Below are 14,266 nucleotides of genomic sequence, written 5' to 3'. Positions count from 1 at the left end.
CCTTGGTGCAAACTGTTGCTGAAAACCAGGAGGATTGGAAGGCTTGTTTCCAAACTGCTGGTAAGGCTATTATAGCCGTTACATACCACCCTGATTATTGCTCCAGCTGAAGTTAGGATGGTTGCGGTTATTATGATGATAAGTAGCAGGAACAGATTGTTGCGACCTCTGAAAGTTGCTCACAAACTGAGCTGATTCACTAGATATAGCACATTGCTCCGTCGCATGCGATCCTGCACAAAGCTCACAAACACTCATTATCGGATGCACACCATAGTTGGTCAGATAATCGACCTTCATAGTCAATGCCTTTAGCTGAGCAACGATAGTCGTAGCTATATCTACCTCTAGAATTCCTACCTCCTTGCCTTGTGGTAATCTCTGAGTTAGATTCTGATATTCATTAGCGGCCATCATCTCAATCAGCTCATAAGCTTCCTCAAAGTTCTTAGCCCATAAAGCTCCACATGACGATACATCGAGCATAGGTCTTGACTGCGCTCCCAAACCATTATAAAAGCAATTGATCACCATCCAGTCAGGAATTCCATGATGAGGACACTTCCTAAGCATCTCCTTATAGCGCTCCCAAGCTTCACATAAAGATTCACCTGATTGCTGCGCAAATTGAGTAAGAGCATTCCCGATTACAGCTGTCTTTGCCATAGGGATCAATATAGTAAGAAAATTCTGAGCAAGATCCTCCCATATCGCAATAGAACTTGGTGGTAGAGAGTACAACCAGCTCTTAGTTTTGTCCCTCAGAGAGAATGGGAAACTCTCAATTTTACAGCATCTTTAGAAACATTATTGAACTTGAAGGTATCATAAATCTCGATGAAATCCCCAATGTGCATATTGGGATCTTCCATTGGAGAACCCCCAAACTAGACTGAATTCTGAACCATCTGAATCATGCCAGGCTTGATCTCAAAGGTATTAGCTGTAATAGCTGCCTGACAATGCTAGATTGAATATCATTGATCTTTGGTTGAGAATAATCCATCAATGCTTTCATTGCTGCTGCTGGTTCTCCCATTATAATGATCACTTCTTCTTCAATTTTTTAACTTCTTCTTCCTAATCTTCAACTTCATCTAGTGTTTCCTTATGAGATTGAGACCGTGTTCACATACACGCTCTCTAGAGTACCTGAAATATAACAAAGTAACCTTATAAGTAAAATAATCCAAGTCAGTGAACATTAACGACCACTAATGTCAAGCACATAAACTAAAATTTGACACCGGTCCCCGGCAGCGGCGCCAAAAACTTATTCGCACTAAAACACATGCGAAAATACACGTAAGCCTACGTGATCACAAGCAGTATAAGATTTAAGTCGAGTTCATTCCCACAGAAACTGGTTTAGTTTAAGTTTAGATTATGCACTTATGCAACAATGTATGATTATCGTTCACAGCTAAGGCAAGTAACAAATTTGAGTTATAACTACTTAAGAGATTATACTAGCATGCATTAACTAAAAGATTAAAAGTGATTTACTTATATGAGAATAAAATATAGGATTCTAACTTCATTAAATACTTCATTCAAAGTTTATGTCTTTATCAATAGTATGCGATGGTGATGATAACTAATTAGATAACACGAAACTAGTATATGCTATCTTTCAAAATACGTATACCCTACTACTAAGCATCCACAATCAAGATAGAAGTTAAGTTGACACCAATTATGCTTAGACCCTATATGTCTATAGAATTTGAAAACATAATGGTTTATGAGCAAGCTATCTTTTATGATTACATAGGGTGTGTAAGATGGTTAAAATTACACTACAAATCATGCATGTCAATTCATACATAAAACTATGCTAGTGTTAGGAATATGTTGTGAACTTGATAATAAGTTAAATAAAACACCTTAGTAGATTTAACTTAGTGTTTTTGTAGCTCTCAATGGATGTTTTATTATAGTCCCGACGGATGATCTTTATAGTCCCGGCAGATAACAACTGAACATCCATTGAGCGTGTAGCTTATGTAATAATAAGTATTGCGGCACATTTATGCAAATAACAATGTTTTAGTCTAGTAGATTCTGTAGAATTCTCTAAGTCATGTTGACTACTAGATTGATATACAGAATAGGTTGGCTAATTATAAATATAAGATGACTTGTAATTCTGTATAAGTGAAATGGAATCAAGTGACAGAAAGGCTACCGACAGATGATCTATAAAGACTACCGACGGATAATTAACAAGGCTCCCGACGGATGACCAACATAGTCCCGATGGATGATCATATTTAAAATAGCAGTTGACAGTGACAACACAGTCACATGCGTCGGGTGTTTGCAAATGGAATGGAATGTGGCAGCCTAATTACAGTTTTTTGAGAAGAAAGAAGCATTAGCATTTCCATGCAATTATGAAGATATTCAAAGATGTTGGAATAGAGTAGTGAAATAGCATGAAGTTAGACTAGATATAGTTTATCTTATTATCTTGTCTTACTGTCATGTAACTTGGTAATATATAAACCAAGTGTAGCAAGTAGAATAGATACAGAGCAAGTATTAATTTTCAGAGAGATAAAAAAAAGTTGTATCTGTTGAGAATTTCTCTTTAAGTTAGTAAGTTCACTTATAAGCAGCTGTGTGCTATTCAAGCATCATAGAGTTCTCATACTAATATATATCTCTGGTGGATAAGTTCAAATCCACCAGAATGTTTTTAAGCTTTATGTTTTATTACTTTGTGTTTTGATTTCAATTCAAGTTTCATTTTGCACTTCTTGCAAAATCAAACATTGTTATATATATTAAGTAAGAACAGTCTTAAAATTTAAAAAGGAGCCATAATTACATTCAAACCCCCCTTCTGTAATTCTTGTTGCATTATTTGGGACTAACAATTGGTATTAGAGCAACCTCTTGAAGTATAAAGAGTGTAACGATCACAACAATCAACAAGATGAACAAAAAGGATGTTGGAGTGAAAATTCTATTTCTGGACAAAGACAACTATCACCACTGGAAGGTGAAGATGCACCTACATCTTCTCTCTCAAGATGAAGCTTATGAGGACTGCATTGAAAGAGGTCCTCATGTCCCTATAAGAGCTGCTACCGGGAATGAACCATCAGTTCCCAAGTCTAGACATGAATGGTCTGACCCAGACATTGAGCAAGTCAGGAAAGATAAAAAGGCCATGAATATACTGTTTAATGGTGTTGATGGTGATATGTTTGACAAAATCATAAATTGTAAAACAACTAAAGAGATTTGGGACACAATTCAAATTATTTGTGATGGTACTGAGCAAGTCAGGGAGAACAAGATGCAACTCTTGATTCAACAATGTGAGCATTTTCACTGTGAAGAAAGTGAGTCACTCACTGACATTTTTAGTAGATTTCAAAAACTACTAAATGCTCTCAAGTTACATGGAAGAGTATACCAAACCAAAGACTCAAACCTTGAGTTCCTTAGATCTCTGCCCAAGGAATGGAAGCCAATGACAGTCTCATTAAGAAATTCTCAAGATTACAAGGAGTTCACCTTGGAGAGACTGTATGGTATCCTGAAAACCTATGAGCTTGAAATAGAGCAAGATGAAAGGATGGAGAAAGAAAGAAAGAAAGAAAGAAAGGAGGATCCATTGCACTTGTTGCTGAGTAAGAGAAGGAAAAGGAGAAGAAGGTTGAAGCTATTGAATCTGCATCAAACTCAATGGTCTGTCAGAGCAAGGGTAAAGGGTTGGTTGCTGAAAATGAAGAACAGTTGAGCCAAGATGACATGGATGATATAGATGAGCATCTAGCATTCTTATCCAGGAGATTTGCCAAGCTCAAATTCAAGAAGAATTTTGGAGCAGCTAAGCCAAACAGAAACATGGTTGATAAATCTAAATTCAAGTGTTTCAAATGTGGCTTGGTAGGTCATTTTGCCAATGAATATAGAAAGCCTGATTCTGGTAAAAAGAAATTTGAGCCTGTTAACTACAAGCAAAAATATTTTGAGCTGCTCAAACAAAAGGAAATGGCTTTTATCACACAGGAAAATGACTGGGCTGCAGATGGATTGGATGAAGATGAGGAAACAAGTTATGTCAATATAGCCTTAATGGCCAAATCAGATGAAACAGAGACCAGTTCATCAAGCAATTAGGTAATCACAACTAACCTAGCACATTTATCTAAAGCTGAGTGTAATGATGCAATAAATGACATGTATACTGAACTTTATCACCTGTGTGTTACACTTAAGTCTCTCACTAAAGAAAATAATAAAATTAAAGAGAAAAATATGTTTTAAGTGAGAGAAACAATGTGCTAGAGACTCAATTCATTGATTTTGAAAAATTGAAATTAGAATGCAAGGTTGCTAAGGATGAACTAAAAAAATCCTTAAAGAAATAGGAGATTTTAAGAAGAAAACTTGAACGAGAACATGAAGTGATTAAGGCATGGAAATCATCTAGAGATGTCCTGCTCAAATCACTAAAGTTCAAGGTATAGAGTCTTTTTGTGATGCAGCCTGGAAAAAGAATAAAGAGAAGCTTGATTCCAACTTAGTTGAAGGACTTTCAACAAATGTTGACTCGACGGATGATGAAAATTATCCATCGAATAATCAAAAGGATTATACGTCAAAAGACAATGAGCCACATCCGTCGAATGTTAGTAAGCCAGTTAGCAAAGCTAAGCTAGCTAAGTTGAATGATAAACATGGATCAGTTTCTAAAAACTTTGTTCCATGAGAATCAAGTCAAATGAGGAAAGAAAAGAGAGTTAATATTGGGCATCTGTCTATCAAGCAATTGAATGACAGATTTGGAAAGATTGAGGTTAAAACGAAATCAAAAAGGAAAAACAATAGAAATGGGAAGGTAGGGATTAACAAACATAACAACTACACACCTGATAAATATGCTTCAAGAAAGATCTGTGTTAAGTGTGGTAGTTTTAATCATTTGTCTGTTAATTGCAAACTTGTTATGCCTACTCCCATGTCTGCACCTTCTTCCTTTCCCAATATGTCTGCTATGTTTGCAATGCATATGAATGTTTTTCCTACACATAATATGAATGCACGGTTTGCTAATATGCCATTTGCACCTAATCCTTATTATACTGCATTTAGTATGCCTCAAATAACATGTTTGAAAACAACATGCCTTTTCATGTAAACCAAAATGTGCATGATAATTCTGCTTTAATGAATGGTTTTAAAGGTCCAACTCAAATAACAAAGAATGAATCTGAAATACCTAGGTCAAACGAGGTCAAACCTAAGAAACCAAAGAAAAAGGCTAACAAGGCAGGACCCAAGGAAACTTGGGTACCAAAATTAACTTGATTTGATTTTGATGTGTGCAGGGAAACAGAAAGAATCTTTGGTATCTAGATAGTAGTTGCTCAAGGCACATGACTGGAGATTCTACCCTGCTCACTGAGTTCAAGGAAAGAGCTGGCCCAAGTATCACCTTTGGAGATGACAGCTAGGGTTATACTGTGGTTGATTTCAAACGATAATGTCATCATTGAAGAGGTTGCCCTAGTGGATGGACTCAACCACAATCTGTTGAGTATCAGCCAGCTTTGTGATAAGGGCAACTCAGTCACTTTCAATTCTGAAGCCTGTGTTGTGACCAACAAGAAGAGCAACAAAGTGGTTATCACTGGAGTGAGAAAAGAAAATGCGTACCTAGCTGATTTCAACTCATCAAATGCAGAATCAGTAACTTGTTTTCTCAGTAAAGCAAGTCAAGAAGAAAGTTGGCTATGGCACAAGAAGTTGTCCCATCTAAACTTCAAGACCATGAATGAGTTAGTGAAGAAAGATTTGGTTAGTGGTATTCTTCAAGTGGAGTTTTCAAAGGATGGATTGTGTGATGCTTGCCAAAAGGGAAAGCAGATTAAAGCATCATTCAAGAAGAAGCTTGATTCAACAATTGAAGAACCTTTGTAACTATTACACATGGATTTGTTTGGACCAGTCAGTGTGTTGTCTATCTCTAGGAAAAGATATTTCCTAGTAATTGTAGATGATTTCTCAAAGTTCTCTTGGACATATTTTCTAAAATCCAAAGATGAAGCTAGTGATATGATCATCAATCACATAAGGCAAGTCAACAATCGTCCTGACCTCAAAGTAAGATAATCAAGAGTGATAATGGAACTGAGTTCAAGAATTCTGTGATGAGATCATTTTGTGAAGAGAATGGGATTATGCATGAGTTTTTTGCAGCTAAAACTCCACAAAAAATTAAAGTGGTGGAAAGGAAAAACAGATCTCTTATTGAAGCTGCAAGAACATTGCTAGAAGAATCAAAGTTACCAACATATTTTTGGGCTGAAGCTGTGAAAACTGCATGCTACACTCAGAATATTTCTTTGGTTAATCAAGCAATATGCATGACACCCTACCAATTGTTCAAGAATAGGAAGCCAACTCTAAATTTCTTACATGTCTTTAGCTGTAAATGTTATATCTTAAGGAATCAAACTAATCAACATGGAAAGTTTGATGTCAAAGCAGATGAAGGAATTTTTGTTGGATATGCTTTTGGAAAAGCATATAGAGTCTACAATCTAAGAACCAACATTGTTATGGAATCCATACATGTTGTGTTTGATGATAAAAAGATTGAAGAACTGCAAGATGGAGATTTCCATGAAATCCTTGAATTTGATAATGTTGAGATGGTTTGTGATGACAGTTATGATGAAAGTGATCAAGAAATAATGGCTAAGGATAATGTAGAAAAGACCATCTCCAATGATGTTCGAAATTCAGCATCTGTCGAGTTGCATAATGCATCATCCGTCGGTAGACAATCAGTTTCATCCATCGAGATACAGAGTGCAACATCCGTCGGAACAATGAGAGAAGCTGAGAATCAAAACAGATCAGTTACAGAAAGAACTTCTTCTTCAAATCAAAGATTCATAAACTTAGGGAGAGTTTCTTCTAATCAAAAATCAGTTACACATCAAGACAATGATGTGGCCTCTTCATATAGAGCTAATCTACCACAACAGTGAAAATGGACTAGATATCACCCTTTTGAGCTCATTATTGGTCATGCATCTTCTAGAGTTCAAAAAAGGAAAGCAACTCAAGAACAATGTATGTATAACGGCTTTCTTTCTAAGGAAGAACAAAAGAAGGTAGAAGAAGCTCTATTGGATCCTGATTGGGTTTTATCTATGCAGGAAGAGCTAAACCAATTTGAAAGGAACAAGGTATGGAAGTTGGTACCCAAGCCTAAATGAAATAATCCAATTGACACCAAGTGGGTATTCAGAAACAAGATGGATGAAAATGACATAGTGGTCAGGAACAAAGCTAGAGTGGTTGCTAAGGGCTACTGTCAATAAGAAGGAATAGATTTTGATGAAACTTTTGCTCCTGTTGCAAGACTTGAAGCCATCAAAATTTTCTTAGCCTATGAAGCCCATGCCAATTTCAAAGTCTATCAAATGGATGTCAAAAGTGCCTTTCTGAATGGAGATTTGGAGGAGGAAGTCTATTTCAGTCAACCTCCTGGTTTTGAAGATCTAAAATTTTTCAGAATATGTCTACTATCATTTGAAAGCACTTTATGGATTGAAGCAAGTACCTAAAGCCTAGTATGATATTTTACCAAAGTTTCTCTTAGAAAAACACTTCATAAGAGGTACTGTTGACAAAACTTTATTCTTTAAGAATATTAATGGCTCTAGTATACTTGTTCAACTTTATGTAGATGATATTATATTTGGCTCTACAGATGAAAAACTTTGCAAAAAGTTTGCCAAATTGATGCAAAGTAAGTATGAAATGAGCATGATGGGAGAACTAACTTACTTTCTTGGTTTACAAATTAAGCAAGTTAGTGATGAAATATTCATTAGTCAAACCAAATATATTTATGACCTTTTAAAGAAGTTTGATCTAATGGATTGCACATCTGCAAAAACTCTCATGGCCACTGCAACTAAATTTGAATTAAACACTACTGAAAAGTCTGTGGATATTTCAAGCTATAGAGGCATGGTTGGCTCACTTCTGTACTTAACAGCTAGTAGGCCATATATAATGTTTGCTACTTCTCTTTGTGCTAGATTTCAGGCTGATCCTAGAGAATCTCACTTAGTAGCTATTAAGAGAATTTTCGGATATCTCAAGGGCACACCAAAACTTGGCATTTGGTACCCTATAGATTCTGGTATTGATCTAACTGGTTATTCAGATGCAGATTATGCAGGTTGTAAAATAGATAGAAAAAGTACAACAGGAACCTATCAATTTCTAGGAAATAAGCTAGTATCCTGGTTTAGTAAAAAGCAAAATTCAGTTTCTACTTCTACAGCTGAAGCTGAGTATATTGCTGCTGGTAGTTGCTGTGCACAGATTCTATGGATGAAAAACCAACTGTTGGACTATGGTCTACAAGTGGACAGAATTCCTATTTTCTGTGATAACACAAGTGTAATTGCCATCACTGAAAATCCAGTGCAGCATTCAAGAACAAAGCACATAGACATCAAGTACCACTTCATTAGGGAACATATGATGAATGGTACTGTGGAACTTCATTTTGTTCCAAGTGAAAAGCAGCTTGCAGATATCTTTACCAAGCCACTTGATGAATCCACCTTTACTAGGTTGGTAAGTGAGTTAGGTATGCTTATTTATTCTTAAATTATTTCTGATAATTTTGCAAGTTGTAATACAGTCGGAAACTTAATTGATTTTTTTGTTTTAAATAAAAATTTGGCTAAGTCAAAATTTTCATCTCGACGGATGTTCATTATCCATCGAGTTTGATCATCCGTCGAAATATAATAGCCTGGTAAAAATCAATTACTTTTATGGATTATTTTTAACCCGACGAATAATTGCCTTATTCTCATACGTCGAATTGTCTACATCTTAGCTGTTAAAAGTACTGAACATTATCCATCGGATATACTTATAGTTTGTAAGTATATCATGACGGATAATTGACAGAATTTTGATAGTTTATATTATTTTTAAACGGCTATTTTGGGCAATTCTCATTGGATCTTTAATTTTTATCTTTAATTTTTATCCCATTTTATTTTAGAGTACATAAAAGCCTAACTTTAGTTTATTTTTTACTTTTATCTCTCTCTACTGCAATTAACCGTTCTCTTCTCTCTCAAAGCAAAACCCCTTTCTCTCTGCAATTTTCCTTACTTTAACAATGGCACCAGTAGTAAAAATCATGTCTCAGTCTGGATTCATATATAAGAAGAACAACTTTATGGCACTAGTGAACAAAGAGATTCTAGCATCTGAGGATTATCACAAAATGATGGATTTTTTGAAAGGATGCAAGCTTAGCTATGTCATGCTGGAATCACCCACAATCTACTGTGAAGTTGTGGAAGAGATGTGGAATACTGTTGTGTACCAAGAAATTGACAAAACCATCACTCTCTCCATTAAAGGTAAAAAATATTGCATTAACAGTGATATTATCAAAGCATGCTTTAAAATTCCTGATAACACTACTAATAAGTCTCACACACATGCTGATATAGTTAATTTGCATAATTCTATGGGCTATGCACTTCCTACCACTAAGTTAAGTGAGATTAGGAGACTAGGTCTTAGAAAAGAGTGGAGTTATCTGTGTGATGTAGTTACCAAGGTGTTCTCTGGTAAAATAAGTAACTTTGATTCTTTCAACACTACAATGCTTAACATGCTTTACATGCTTCTTAGTGATAAGTACTACAATTTCAGTGATGCCATCATGTTTGAGTTAGGATACAAGTTAGAGGAAATAAAAAAGAGATCTAAATTTTTTTATTATGCTAGATTCTTCATGATTATTGCTAATTAAATTTATGAGAATCTTATAATTGAGAACCTAACCAACAAATTGAATTGTTGGGTTCAAGAAAGAAGAGTGACTGCAGATTTAAACAGGGCTGATCACCACAAAGAGGTGCCCCTTATCTATTTTCCTATCATTGAGAGCCCTCAGGTAAGTGAGGTAAGCACCACTGTCTCTACTATCTGCACTTCTCAAATTTTTTTGCCATTAAGTGTGGTCATGGCATCTGTGTCAATGACCCAACAGATGCCTACCCAAGCCACAAAATCTAAAACTTCTAAATCCAAGTCAAAGAAACCACACTTTGGTGTCTCTCAAAAGATGCCAATTTCAAAATCCACCAAAACCAAAGAGGGGAGTGTGAAGGGTGGTAAGATAGGTGAGGGATAGGGTGAACATAAAAGAAACCCTAAGAATAAGGTTGGAGAGGTGAGTGAATCCCAGCCTAGCCACACTGTAGTTTCCCAACAAACTGCAGTGATTAATAAGGATAATAGCTCATTGCTAGTTGCATCCTTCCAAAAGAATGTGACTATTGAACAAAGCTCTCAGCCAAGAGCACAGGCCAAGAGGGTAAGGGACACAAGCTCACCCCAAACTTATGCCAGAAAGAAGAAATCTAAACACATTGGGGATGCAAGGGATCACACACAGTGCAAACTGCAGCTAAAGACTCAATCACTGCACCATCTCAAATTCAGTTTGATGTGGCTCCAATAAATGTGGAGTCACAACCAAAATCTTTAATAATAGAAGCACCACACACATAAAACTCTCCCACCAACTCTCTAGGTGTGGATATTATCAACACATCAATCCCCGATTCTCCTTCTTTAACTCTGTTGGAGAAGCCAAAATTCATTGCAAGTGAGCATCATCTTTTAGATGATTTGTTGGCTCACTTGCTAATTCTTTCAGGAACTGTTGACACTTCTGTGCCAAAATTATCATCAATCTACACAAAGTCCATAATAGTTTCCACTCCAAACTCTATCATTTCCTCTTTACCGGTGGATATTTTTCACCCATCGGTTAGTGATTGTATCCCGACGGATATGCCTATCAGCAGTCATCCGTCGGCTATTCTAACTACTACCCCACGGATGTTCCTCATCCGTTGGTACTCACTACACAAGCTAAATTTTCAAAAATTGTTTCAAGTATAGATGAGTTAGTGGTTGTACAATCACTCCTAGGTTTGAGAGAAGGGAGTGAACAGAGTGAGAGGCTGAGTTGCTCTCAGGCAAAAGGAGAGGAAATCAGAGAAACAATGCAGACTAATTCTTCCAGCTGGCAAAAGTGAGTGAGGGGATTCCACCTTAGTAGGTGAAGGTTAGGGTGTGAGGGTGGTGAGCCAAGAGGAGCCCTTGATGCAAGAACAGAGAGAAATTGAGAGAAAAGCAGGTACAGCTGAATGGGAAGAGCCCATTATAAGTGAGTTAATGGATGTCAATGAGGCTGAAAAGAAATAACTAATTCAACAAGAATATCAAGCTGTCATAGATTCTGTTTCTTATGAAGCTGAGGCATACTCACCCTGTCTCAACTTATCAAATTCTAGCTGAGTAGGACAATGTAGTTGCAGAAAGAATGCTAAATCTGGTGCATACAACAACCTCCATGAAAAGAGCAAAAGATACCATCTCAGCCATGCCTTCCACAGCTGGTGATGATGTTGATTATGGAACTGGGGGTTCTGAAGAATTTTTTGGAGATGAAGATGATAATGAAGAAGAGCCAATGAACATAGGGGGAGAAGCAGGCCCTAGCTCACAATCTAGCATGCCATATTTGGAATTTTCCAAAGAGTGTGATGAGCACCATTTCAAGACAACTCTCTTCCACATTATTCAACAAACACAGACAGCTCTTCAAGTAACCACCAATGCTCACACCAAGAAGCTTCTTCAAGTACATCTCAATTCTCTTCAACTGCACCAAATTCAATCTCTTCAACATAATCTGGATGTCACTTCACTTAAAACAGAGATTGATCAAGTCAAGAAGGATGTCTCTGAGAGATTGGATGCTAAATTTCCCAACACAGCCATGCTTGACATTAACAGACAATTAAGGAAGAACTCTAATCTTGCAACCAAAGTGGACTCCCTGGATACAAGACTAAAAGCTGTGGAAGCCTCTCTCAATGCAATTCATTTACATCAAGCCCATCAAACTCAGTTGCTTCAAAAGCTAGTGGCTGCACAGACTTCTACCTCTACTCAACTTGATGCTAATAAAAAGGGGGAGAATGATTCACTTGTCCTAGTTAGTCAAGGAGAGCCAAGCATTGAGGGGGAGAATGTGCTTAACATTCAAGTCAGTCAAGTAATTATTCCAGAAATTGCTTTTCCTAAGCCACCAGTCTTGGACAACATTGATCCGATCCAGATAGCAGCTGCTAAGTTGGATTCAAAGACAAATTTCAAAAAGCTTGACGTTGCAGTTGTTGAGAAGGAATTGGATGACAAGTGGAGGAAAATAGATGAAGAAATAATAAAGAAATTTGGTCCTATTGAGAAACCAAACAAGACCTTTCATCACTTCTCTCAAGTCAAGCAAATCTCTGTAAATGATATGAGTCTAGAAAGTTTGGAAAAGGGCCAACCTGCATGCATTAAGTCTCCAAAAGTCAACCTGGTTTTGAAGCCTAAAAGAAATTATCCAAAGTCATCAGACAAGAATCCCTTGGATCTCATGTTTGAGACTCCAAGACCTGATGAAAAGAAGCTGTTGGCAAGGTCCATTGCATTATTCAAAGATCCAACTGATTCAGTACAAAAGAAGAGAATTACCAAAATCTACAAGAATGGAAAAGAGATTTGTGTGGTGGTTGGACACCCTCAGTTTGTAGCAGCTAAAAAGGAGGAAAAAGAAAGAATCAAGCAAGAAAAGAGGCAAGCTGCTTTAGATGCTAAGAAACTCAAACAGAAGAAAGAGCAAGCTGCTATAGTTGCCAAGCTTCAAGCTGTGAAAGCTACAACTGAAATCTCTAAAAAACAACCTGTAGTAGCTGAAGACCAGGATGAGAAAATGCACAAGGAACCTTAACAAAAAAGAAAGTTAAGATACAAGCTCCATTCCAAGAGAAAATTGGACTTCAGTGATGAGGAAATGGAAGATTAAATTCCCAAACAGTCTACAACCTCAACTCAAACATCCAAGCCTTCAGAAGTGTAGGATGACTTTCAGGTGGATCCTACAAAGAACTTTTATGGTGAGCCAATAGTTCCCAAGGATGAGCCTATAAACTGGGAAAGCTTTCATATTCATGAACTTAACTTACCAATTTTCAACAAAGCAAAGAAGACAAAGATAAGAGCAATCAAGTAGGTCAAGCATGTGACTCTCATAACCAAAACCTTAACTAAAGCTCAACCAACTGTCAACATGAGAGATCTTCTATATATTTGTGACATCAAGGAATTTTCAGATATAAATCTCTACTTGGATGAATTAGAAGAAGTAAGAGGGATTGATGCTCACAGACATCTCCCTAAAAGACTGGTATTCAAATACAAAGGTGGTAGAGAGATCATATGGCCCCTTCACAGAATTCTCCAAGAAAGTTGTAATGTTTTGATAAAGATCTTTTCATCTTTCAAGAAAAAATTTGGATTCAATGTGACAGCCAAGAAATTGGTTCTAAAGAAGATAGAAGAACTGAGGAGTAGAAAAGCCTCAAATGCACTTCCAAGAACTCTAACAATTCCCTTCACAGGAAGTACAATGCACTTGAGGCCTTACTGGCTGATGGAATTTATGTATGATAAAGATGTGAGAAGATTCTTCAGATTGGATGACCAATTGAGCATCTCAAGAAATGAGACTCTACTGGAAATGCAAGAAAAGCTAGATCTGTCAAATGCTGAAGAATTTGAATTCCACAGGCAGCTCCAAAATCAAAAAGAGGAAAACAACTGGAAACTTGGGAAGAAAAAAAGACCATCAAGTAAATAGAAAACATCTGCTCAGACTAGAGGAGCACCTTGATAATGATTCTGAGAACTCTTTGTACACTTCACTTTGTCCAATTTTAAATAAATTTGTAGCACTTACTAGTTTTATCTACTATTATTCAATATGTACATTTAGGGTGTTTTGTTATCATCAAGTTTCTCTTTATTTATGGCTATAATTCCGGTAGACATAAATTGGGGGAGATTGTTAGGAATATGTTGTGAACTTGATGATAAGTTAAATAAAACACCTTAGTAGATTTAAGTTAGTGTTTTTGTAGCTCTCGACGGATGTTATATTATAGTCCCGACGGATGATCTTTATAGTCCTGACGGATGACAACTGAACATCCATTGAGAGTGTAGCTCATGTAATAATAAGTATTACAATACATTTCTACAAACAATAATATTTTAGTCTAGTAGATTCTGTAGGATTCTCTAAGTCATGTTGACTACTAGATTGATATACAGAATAGGTTGG

At 36.5% G+C, this 14,266-nt stretch overlaps 1 non-coding gene across 1 annotated transcript; it reads left to right on the top strand.

Annotated features, from left to right (window-relative positions):
• Positions 1–544: 544 nt before the first annotated feature.
• Positions 545–651, top strand: LOC141694699 (small nucleolar RNA R71). Its single transcript, XR_012563984.1, has one exon. It is a non-coding gene; the product is annotated as a small nucleolar RNA R71 (small nucleolar RNA).
• Positions 652–14,266: the final 13,615 nt, after the last annotated feature.

Source organism: Apium graveolens, chromosome 10 (assembly GCF_009905375.1).
Source record: "Apium graveolens cultivar Ventura chromosome 10, ASM990537v1, whole genome shotgun sequence".
In the NCBI taxonomy this organism is placed as follows: Eukaryota; Viridiplantae; Streptophyta; class Magnoliopsida; order Apiales; family Apiaceae; genus Apium; species Apium graveolens.
Note: the sequence above shows the minus strand (reverse complement) of the source record. Positions and strands in the feature narration are given on the sequence as shown.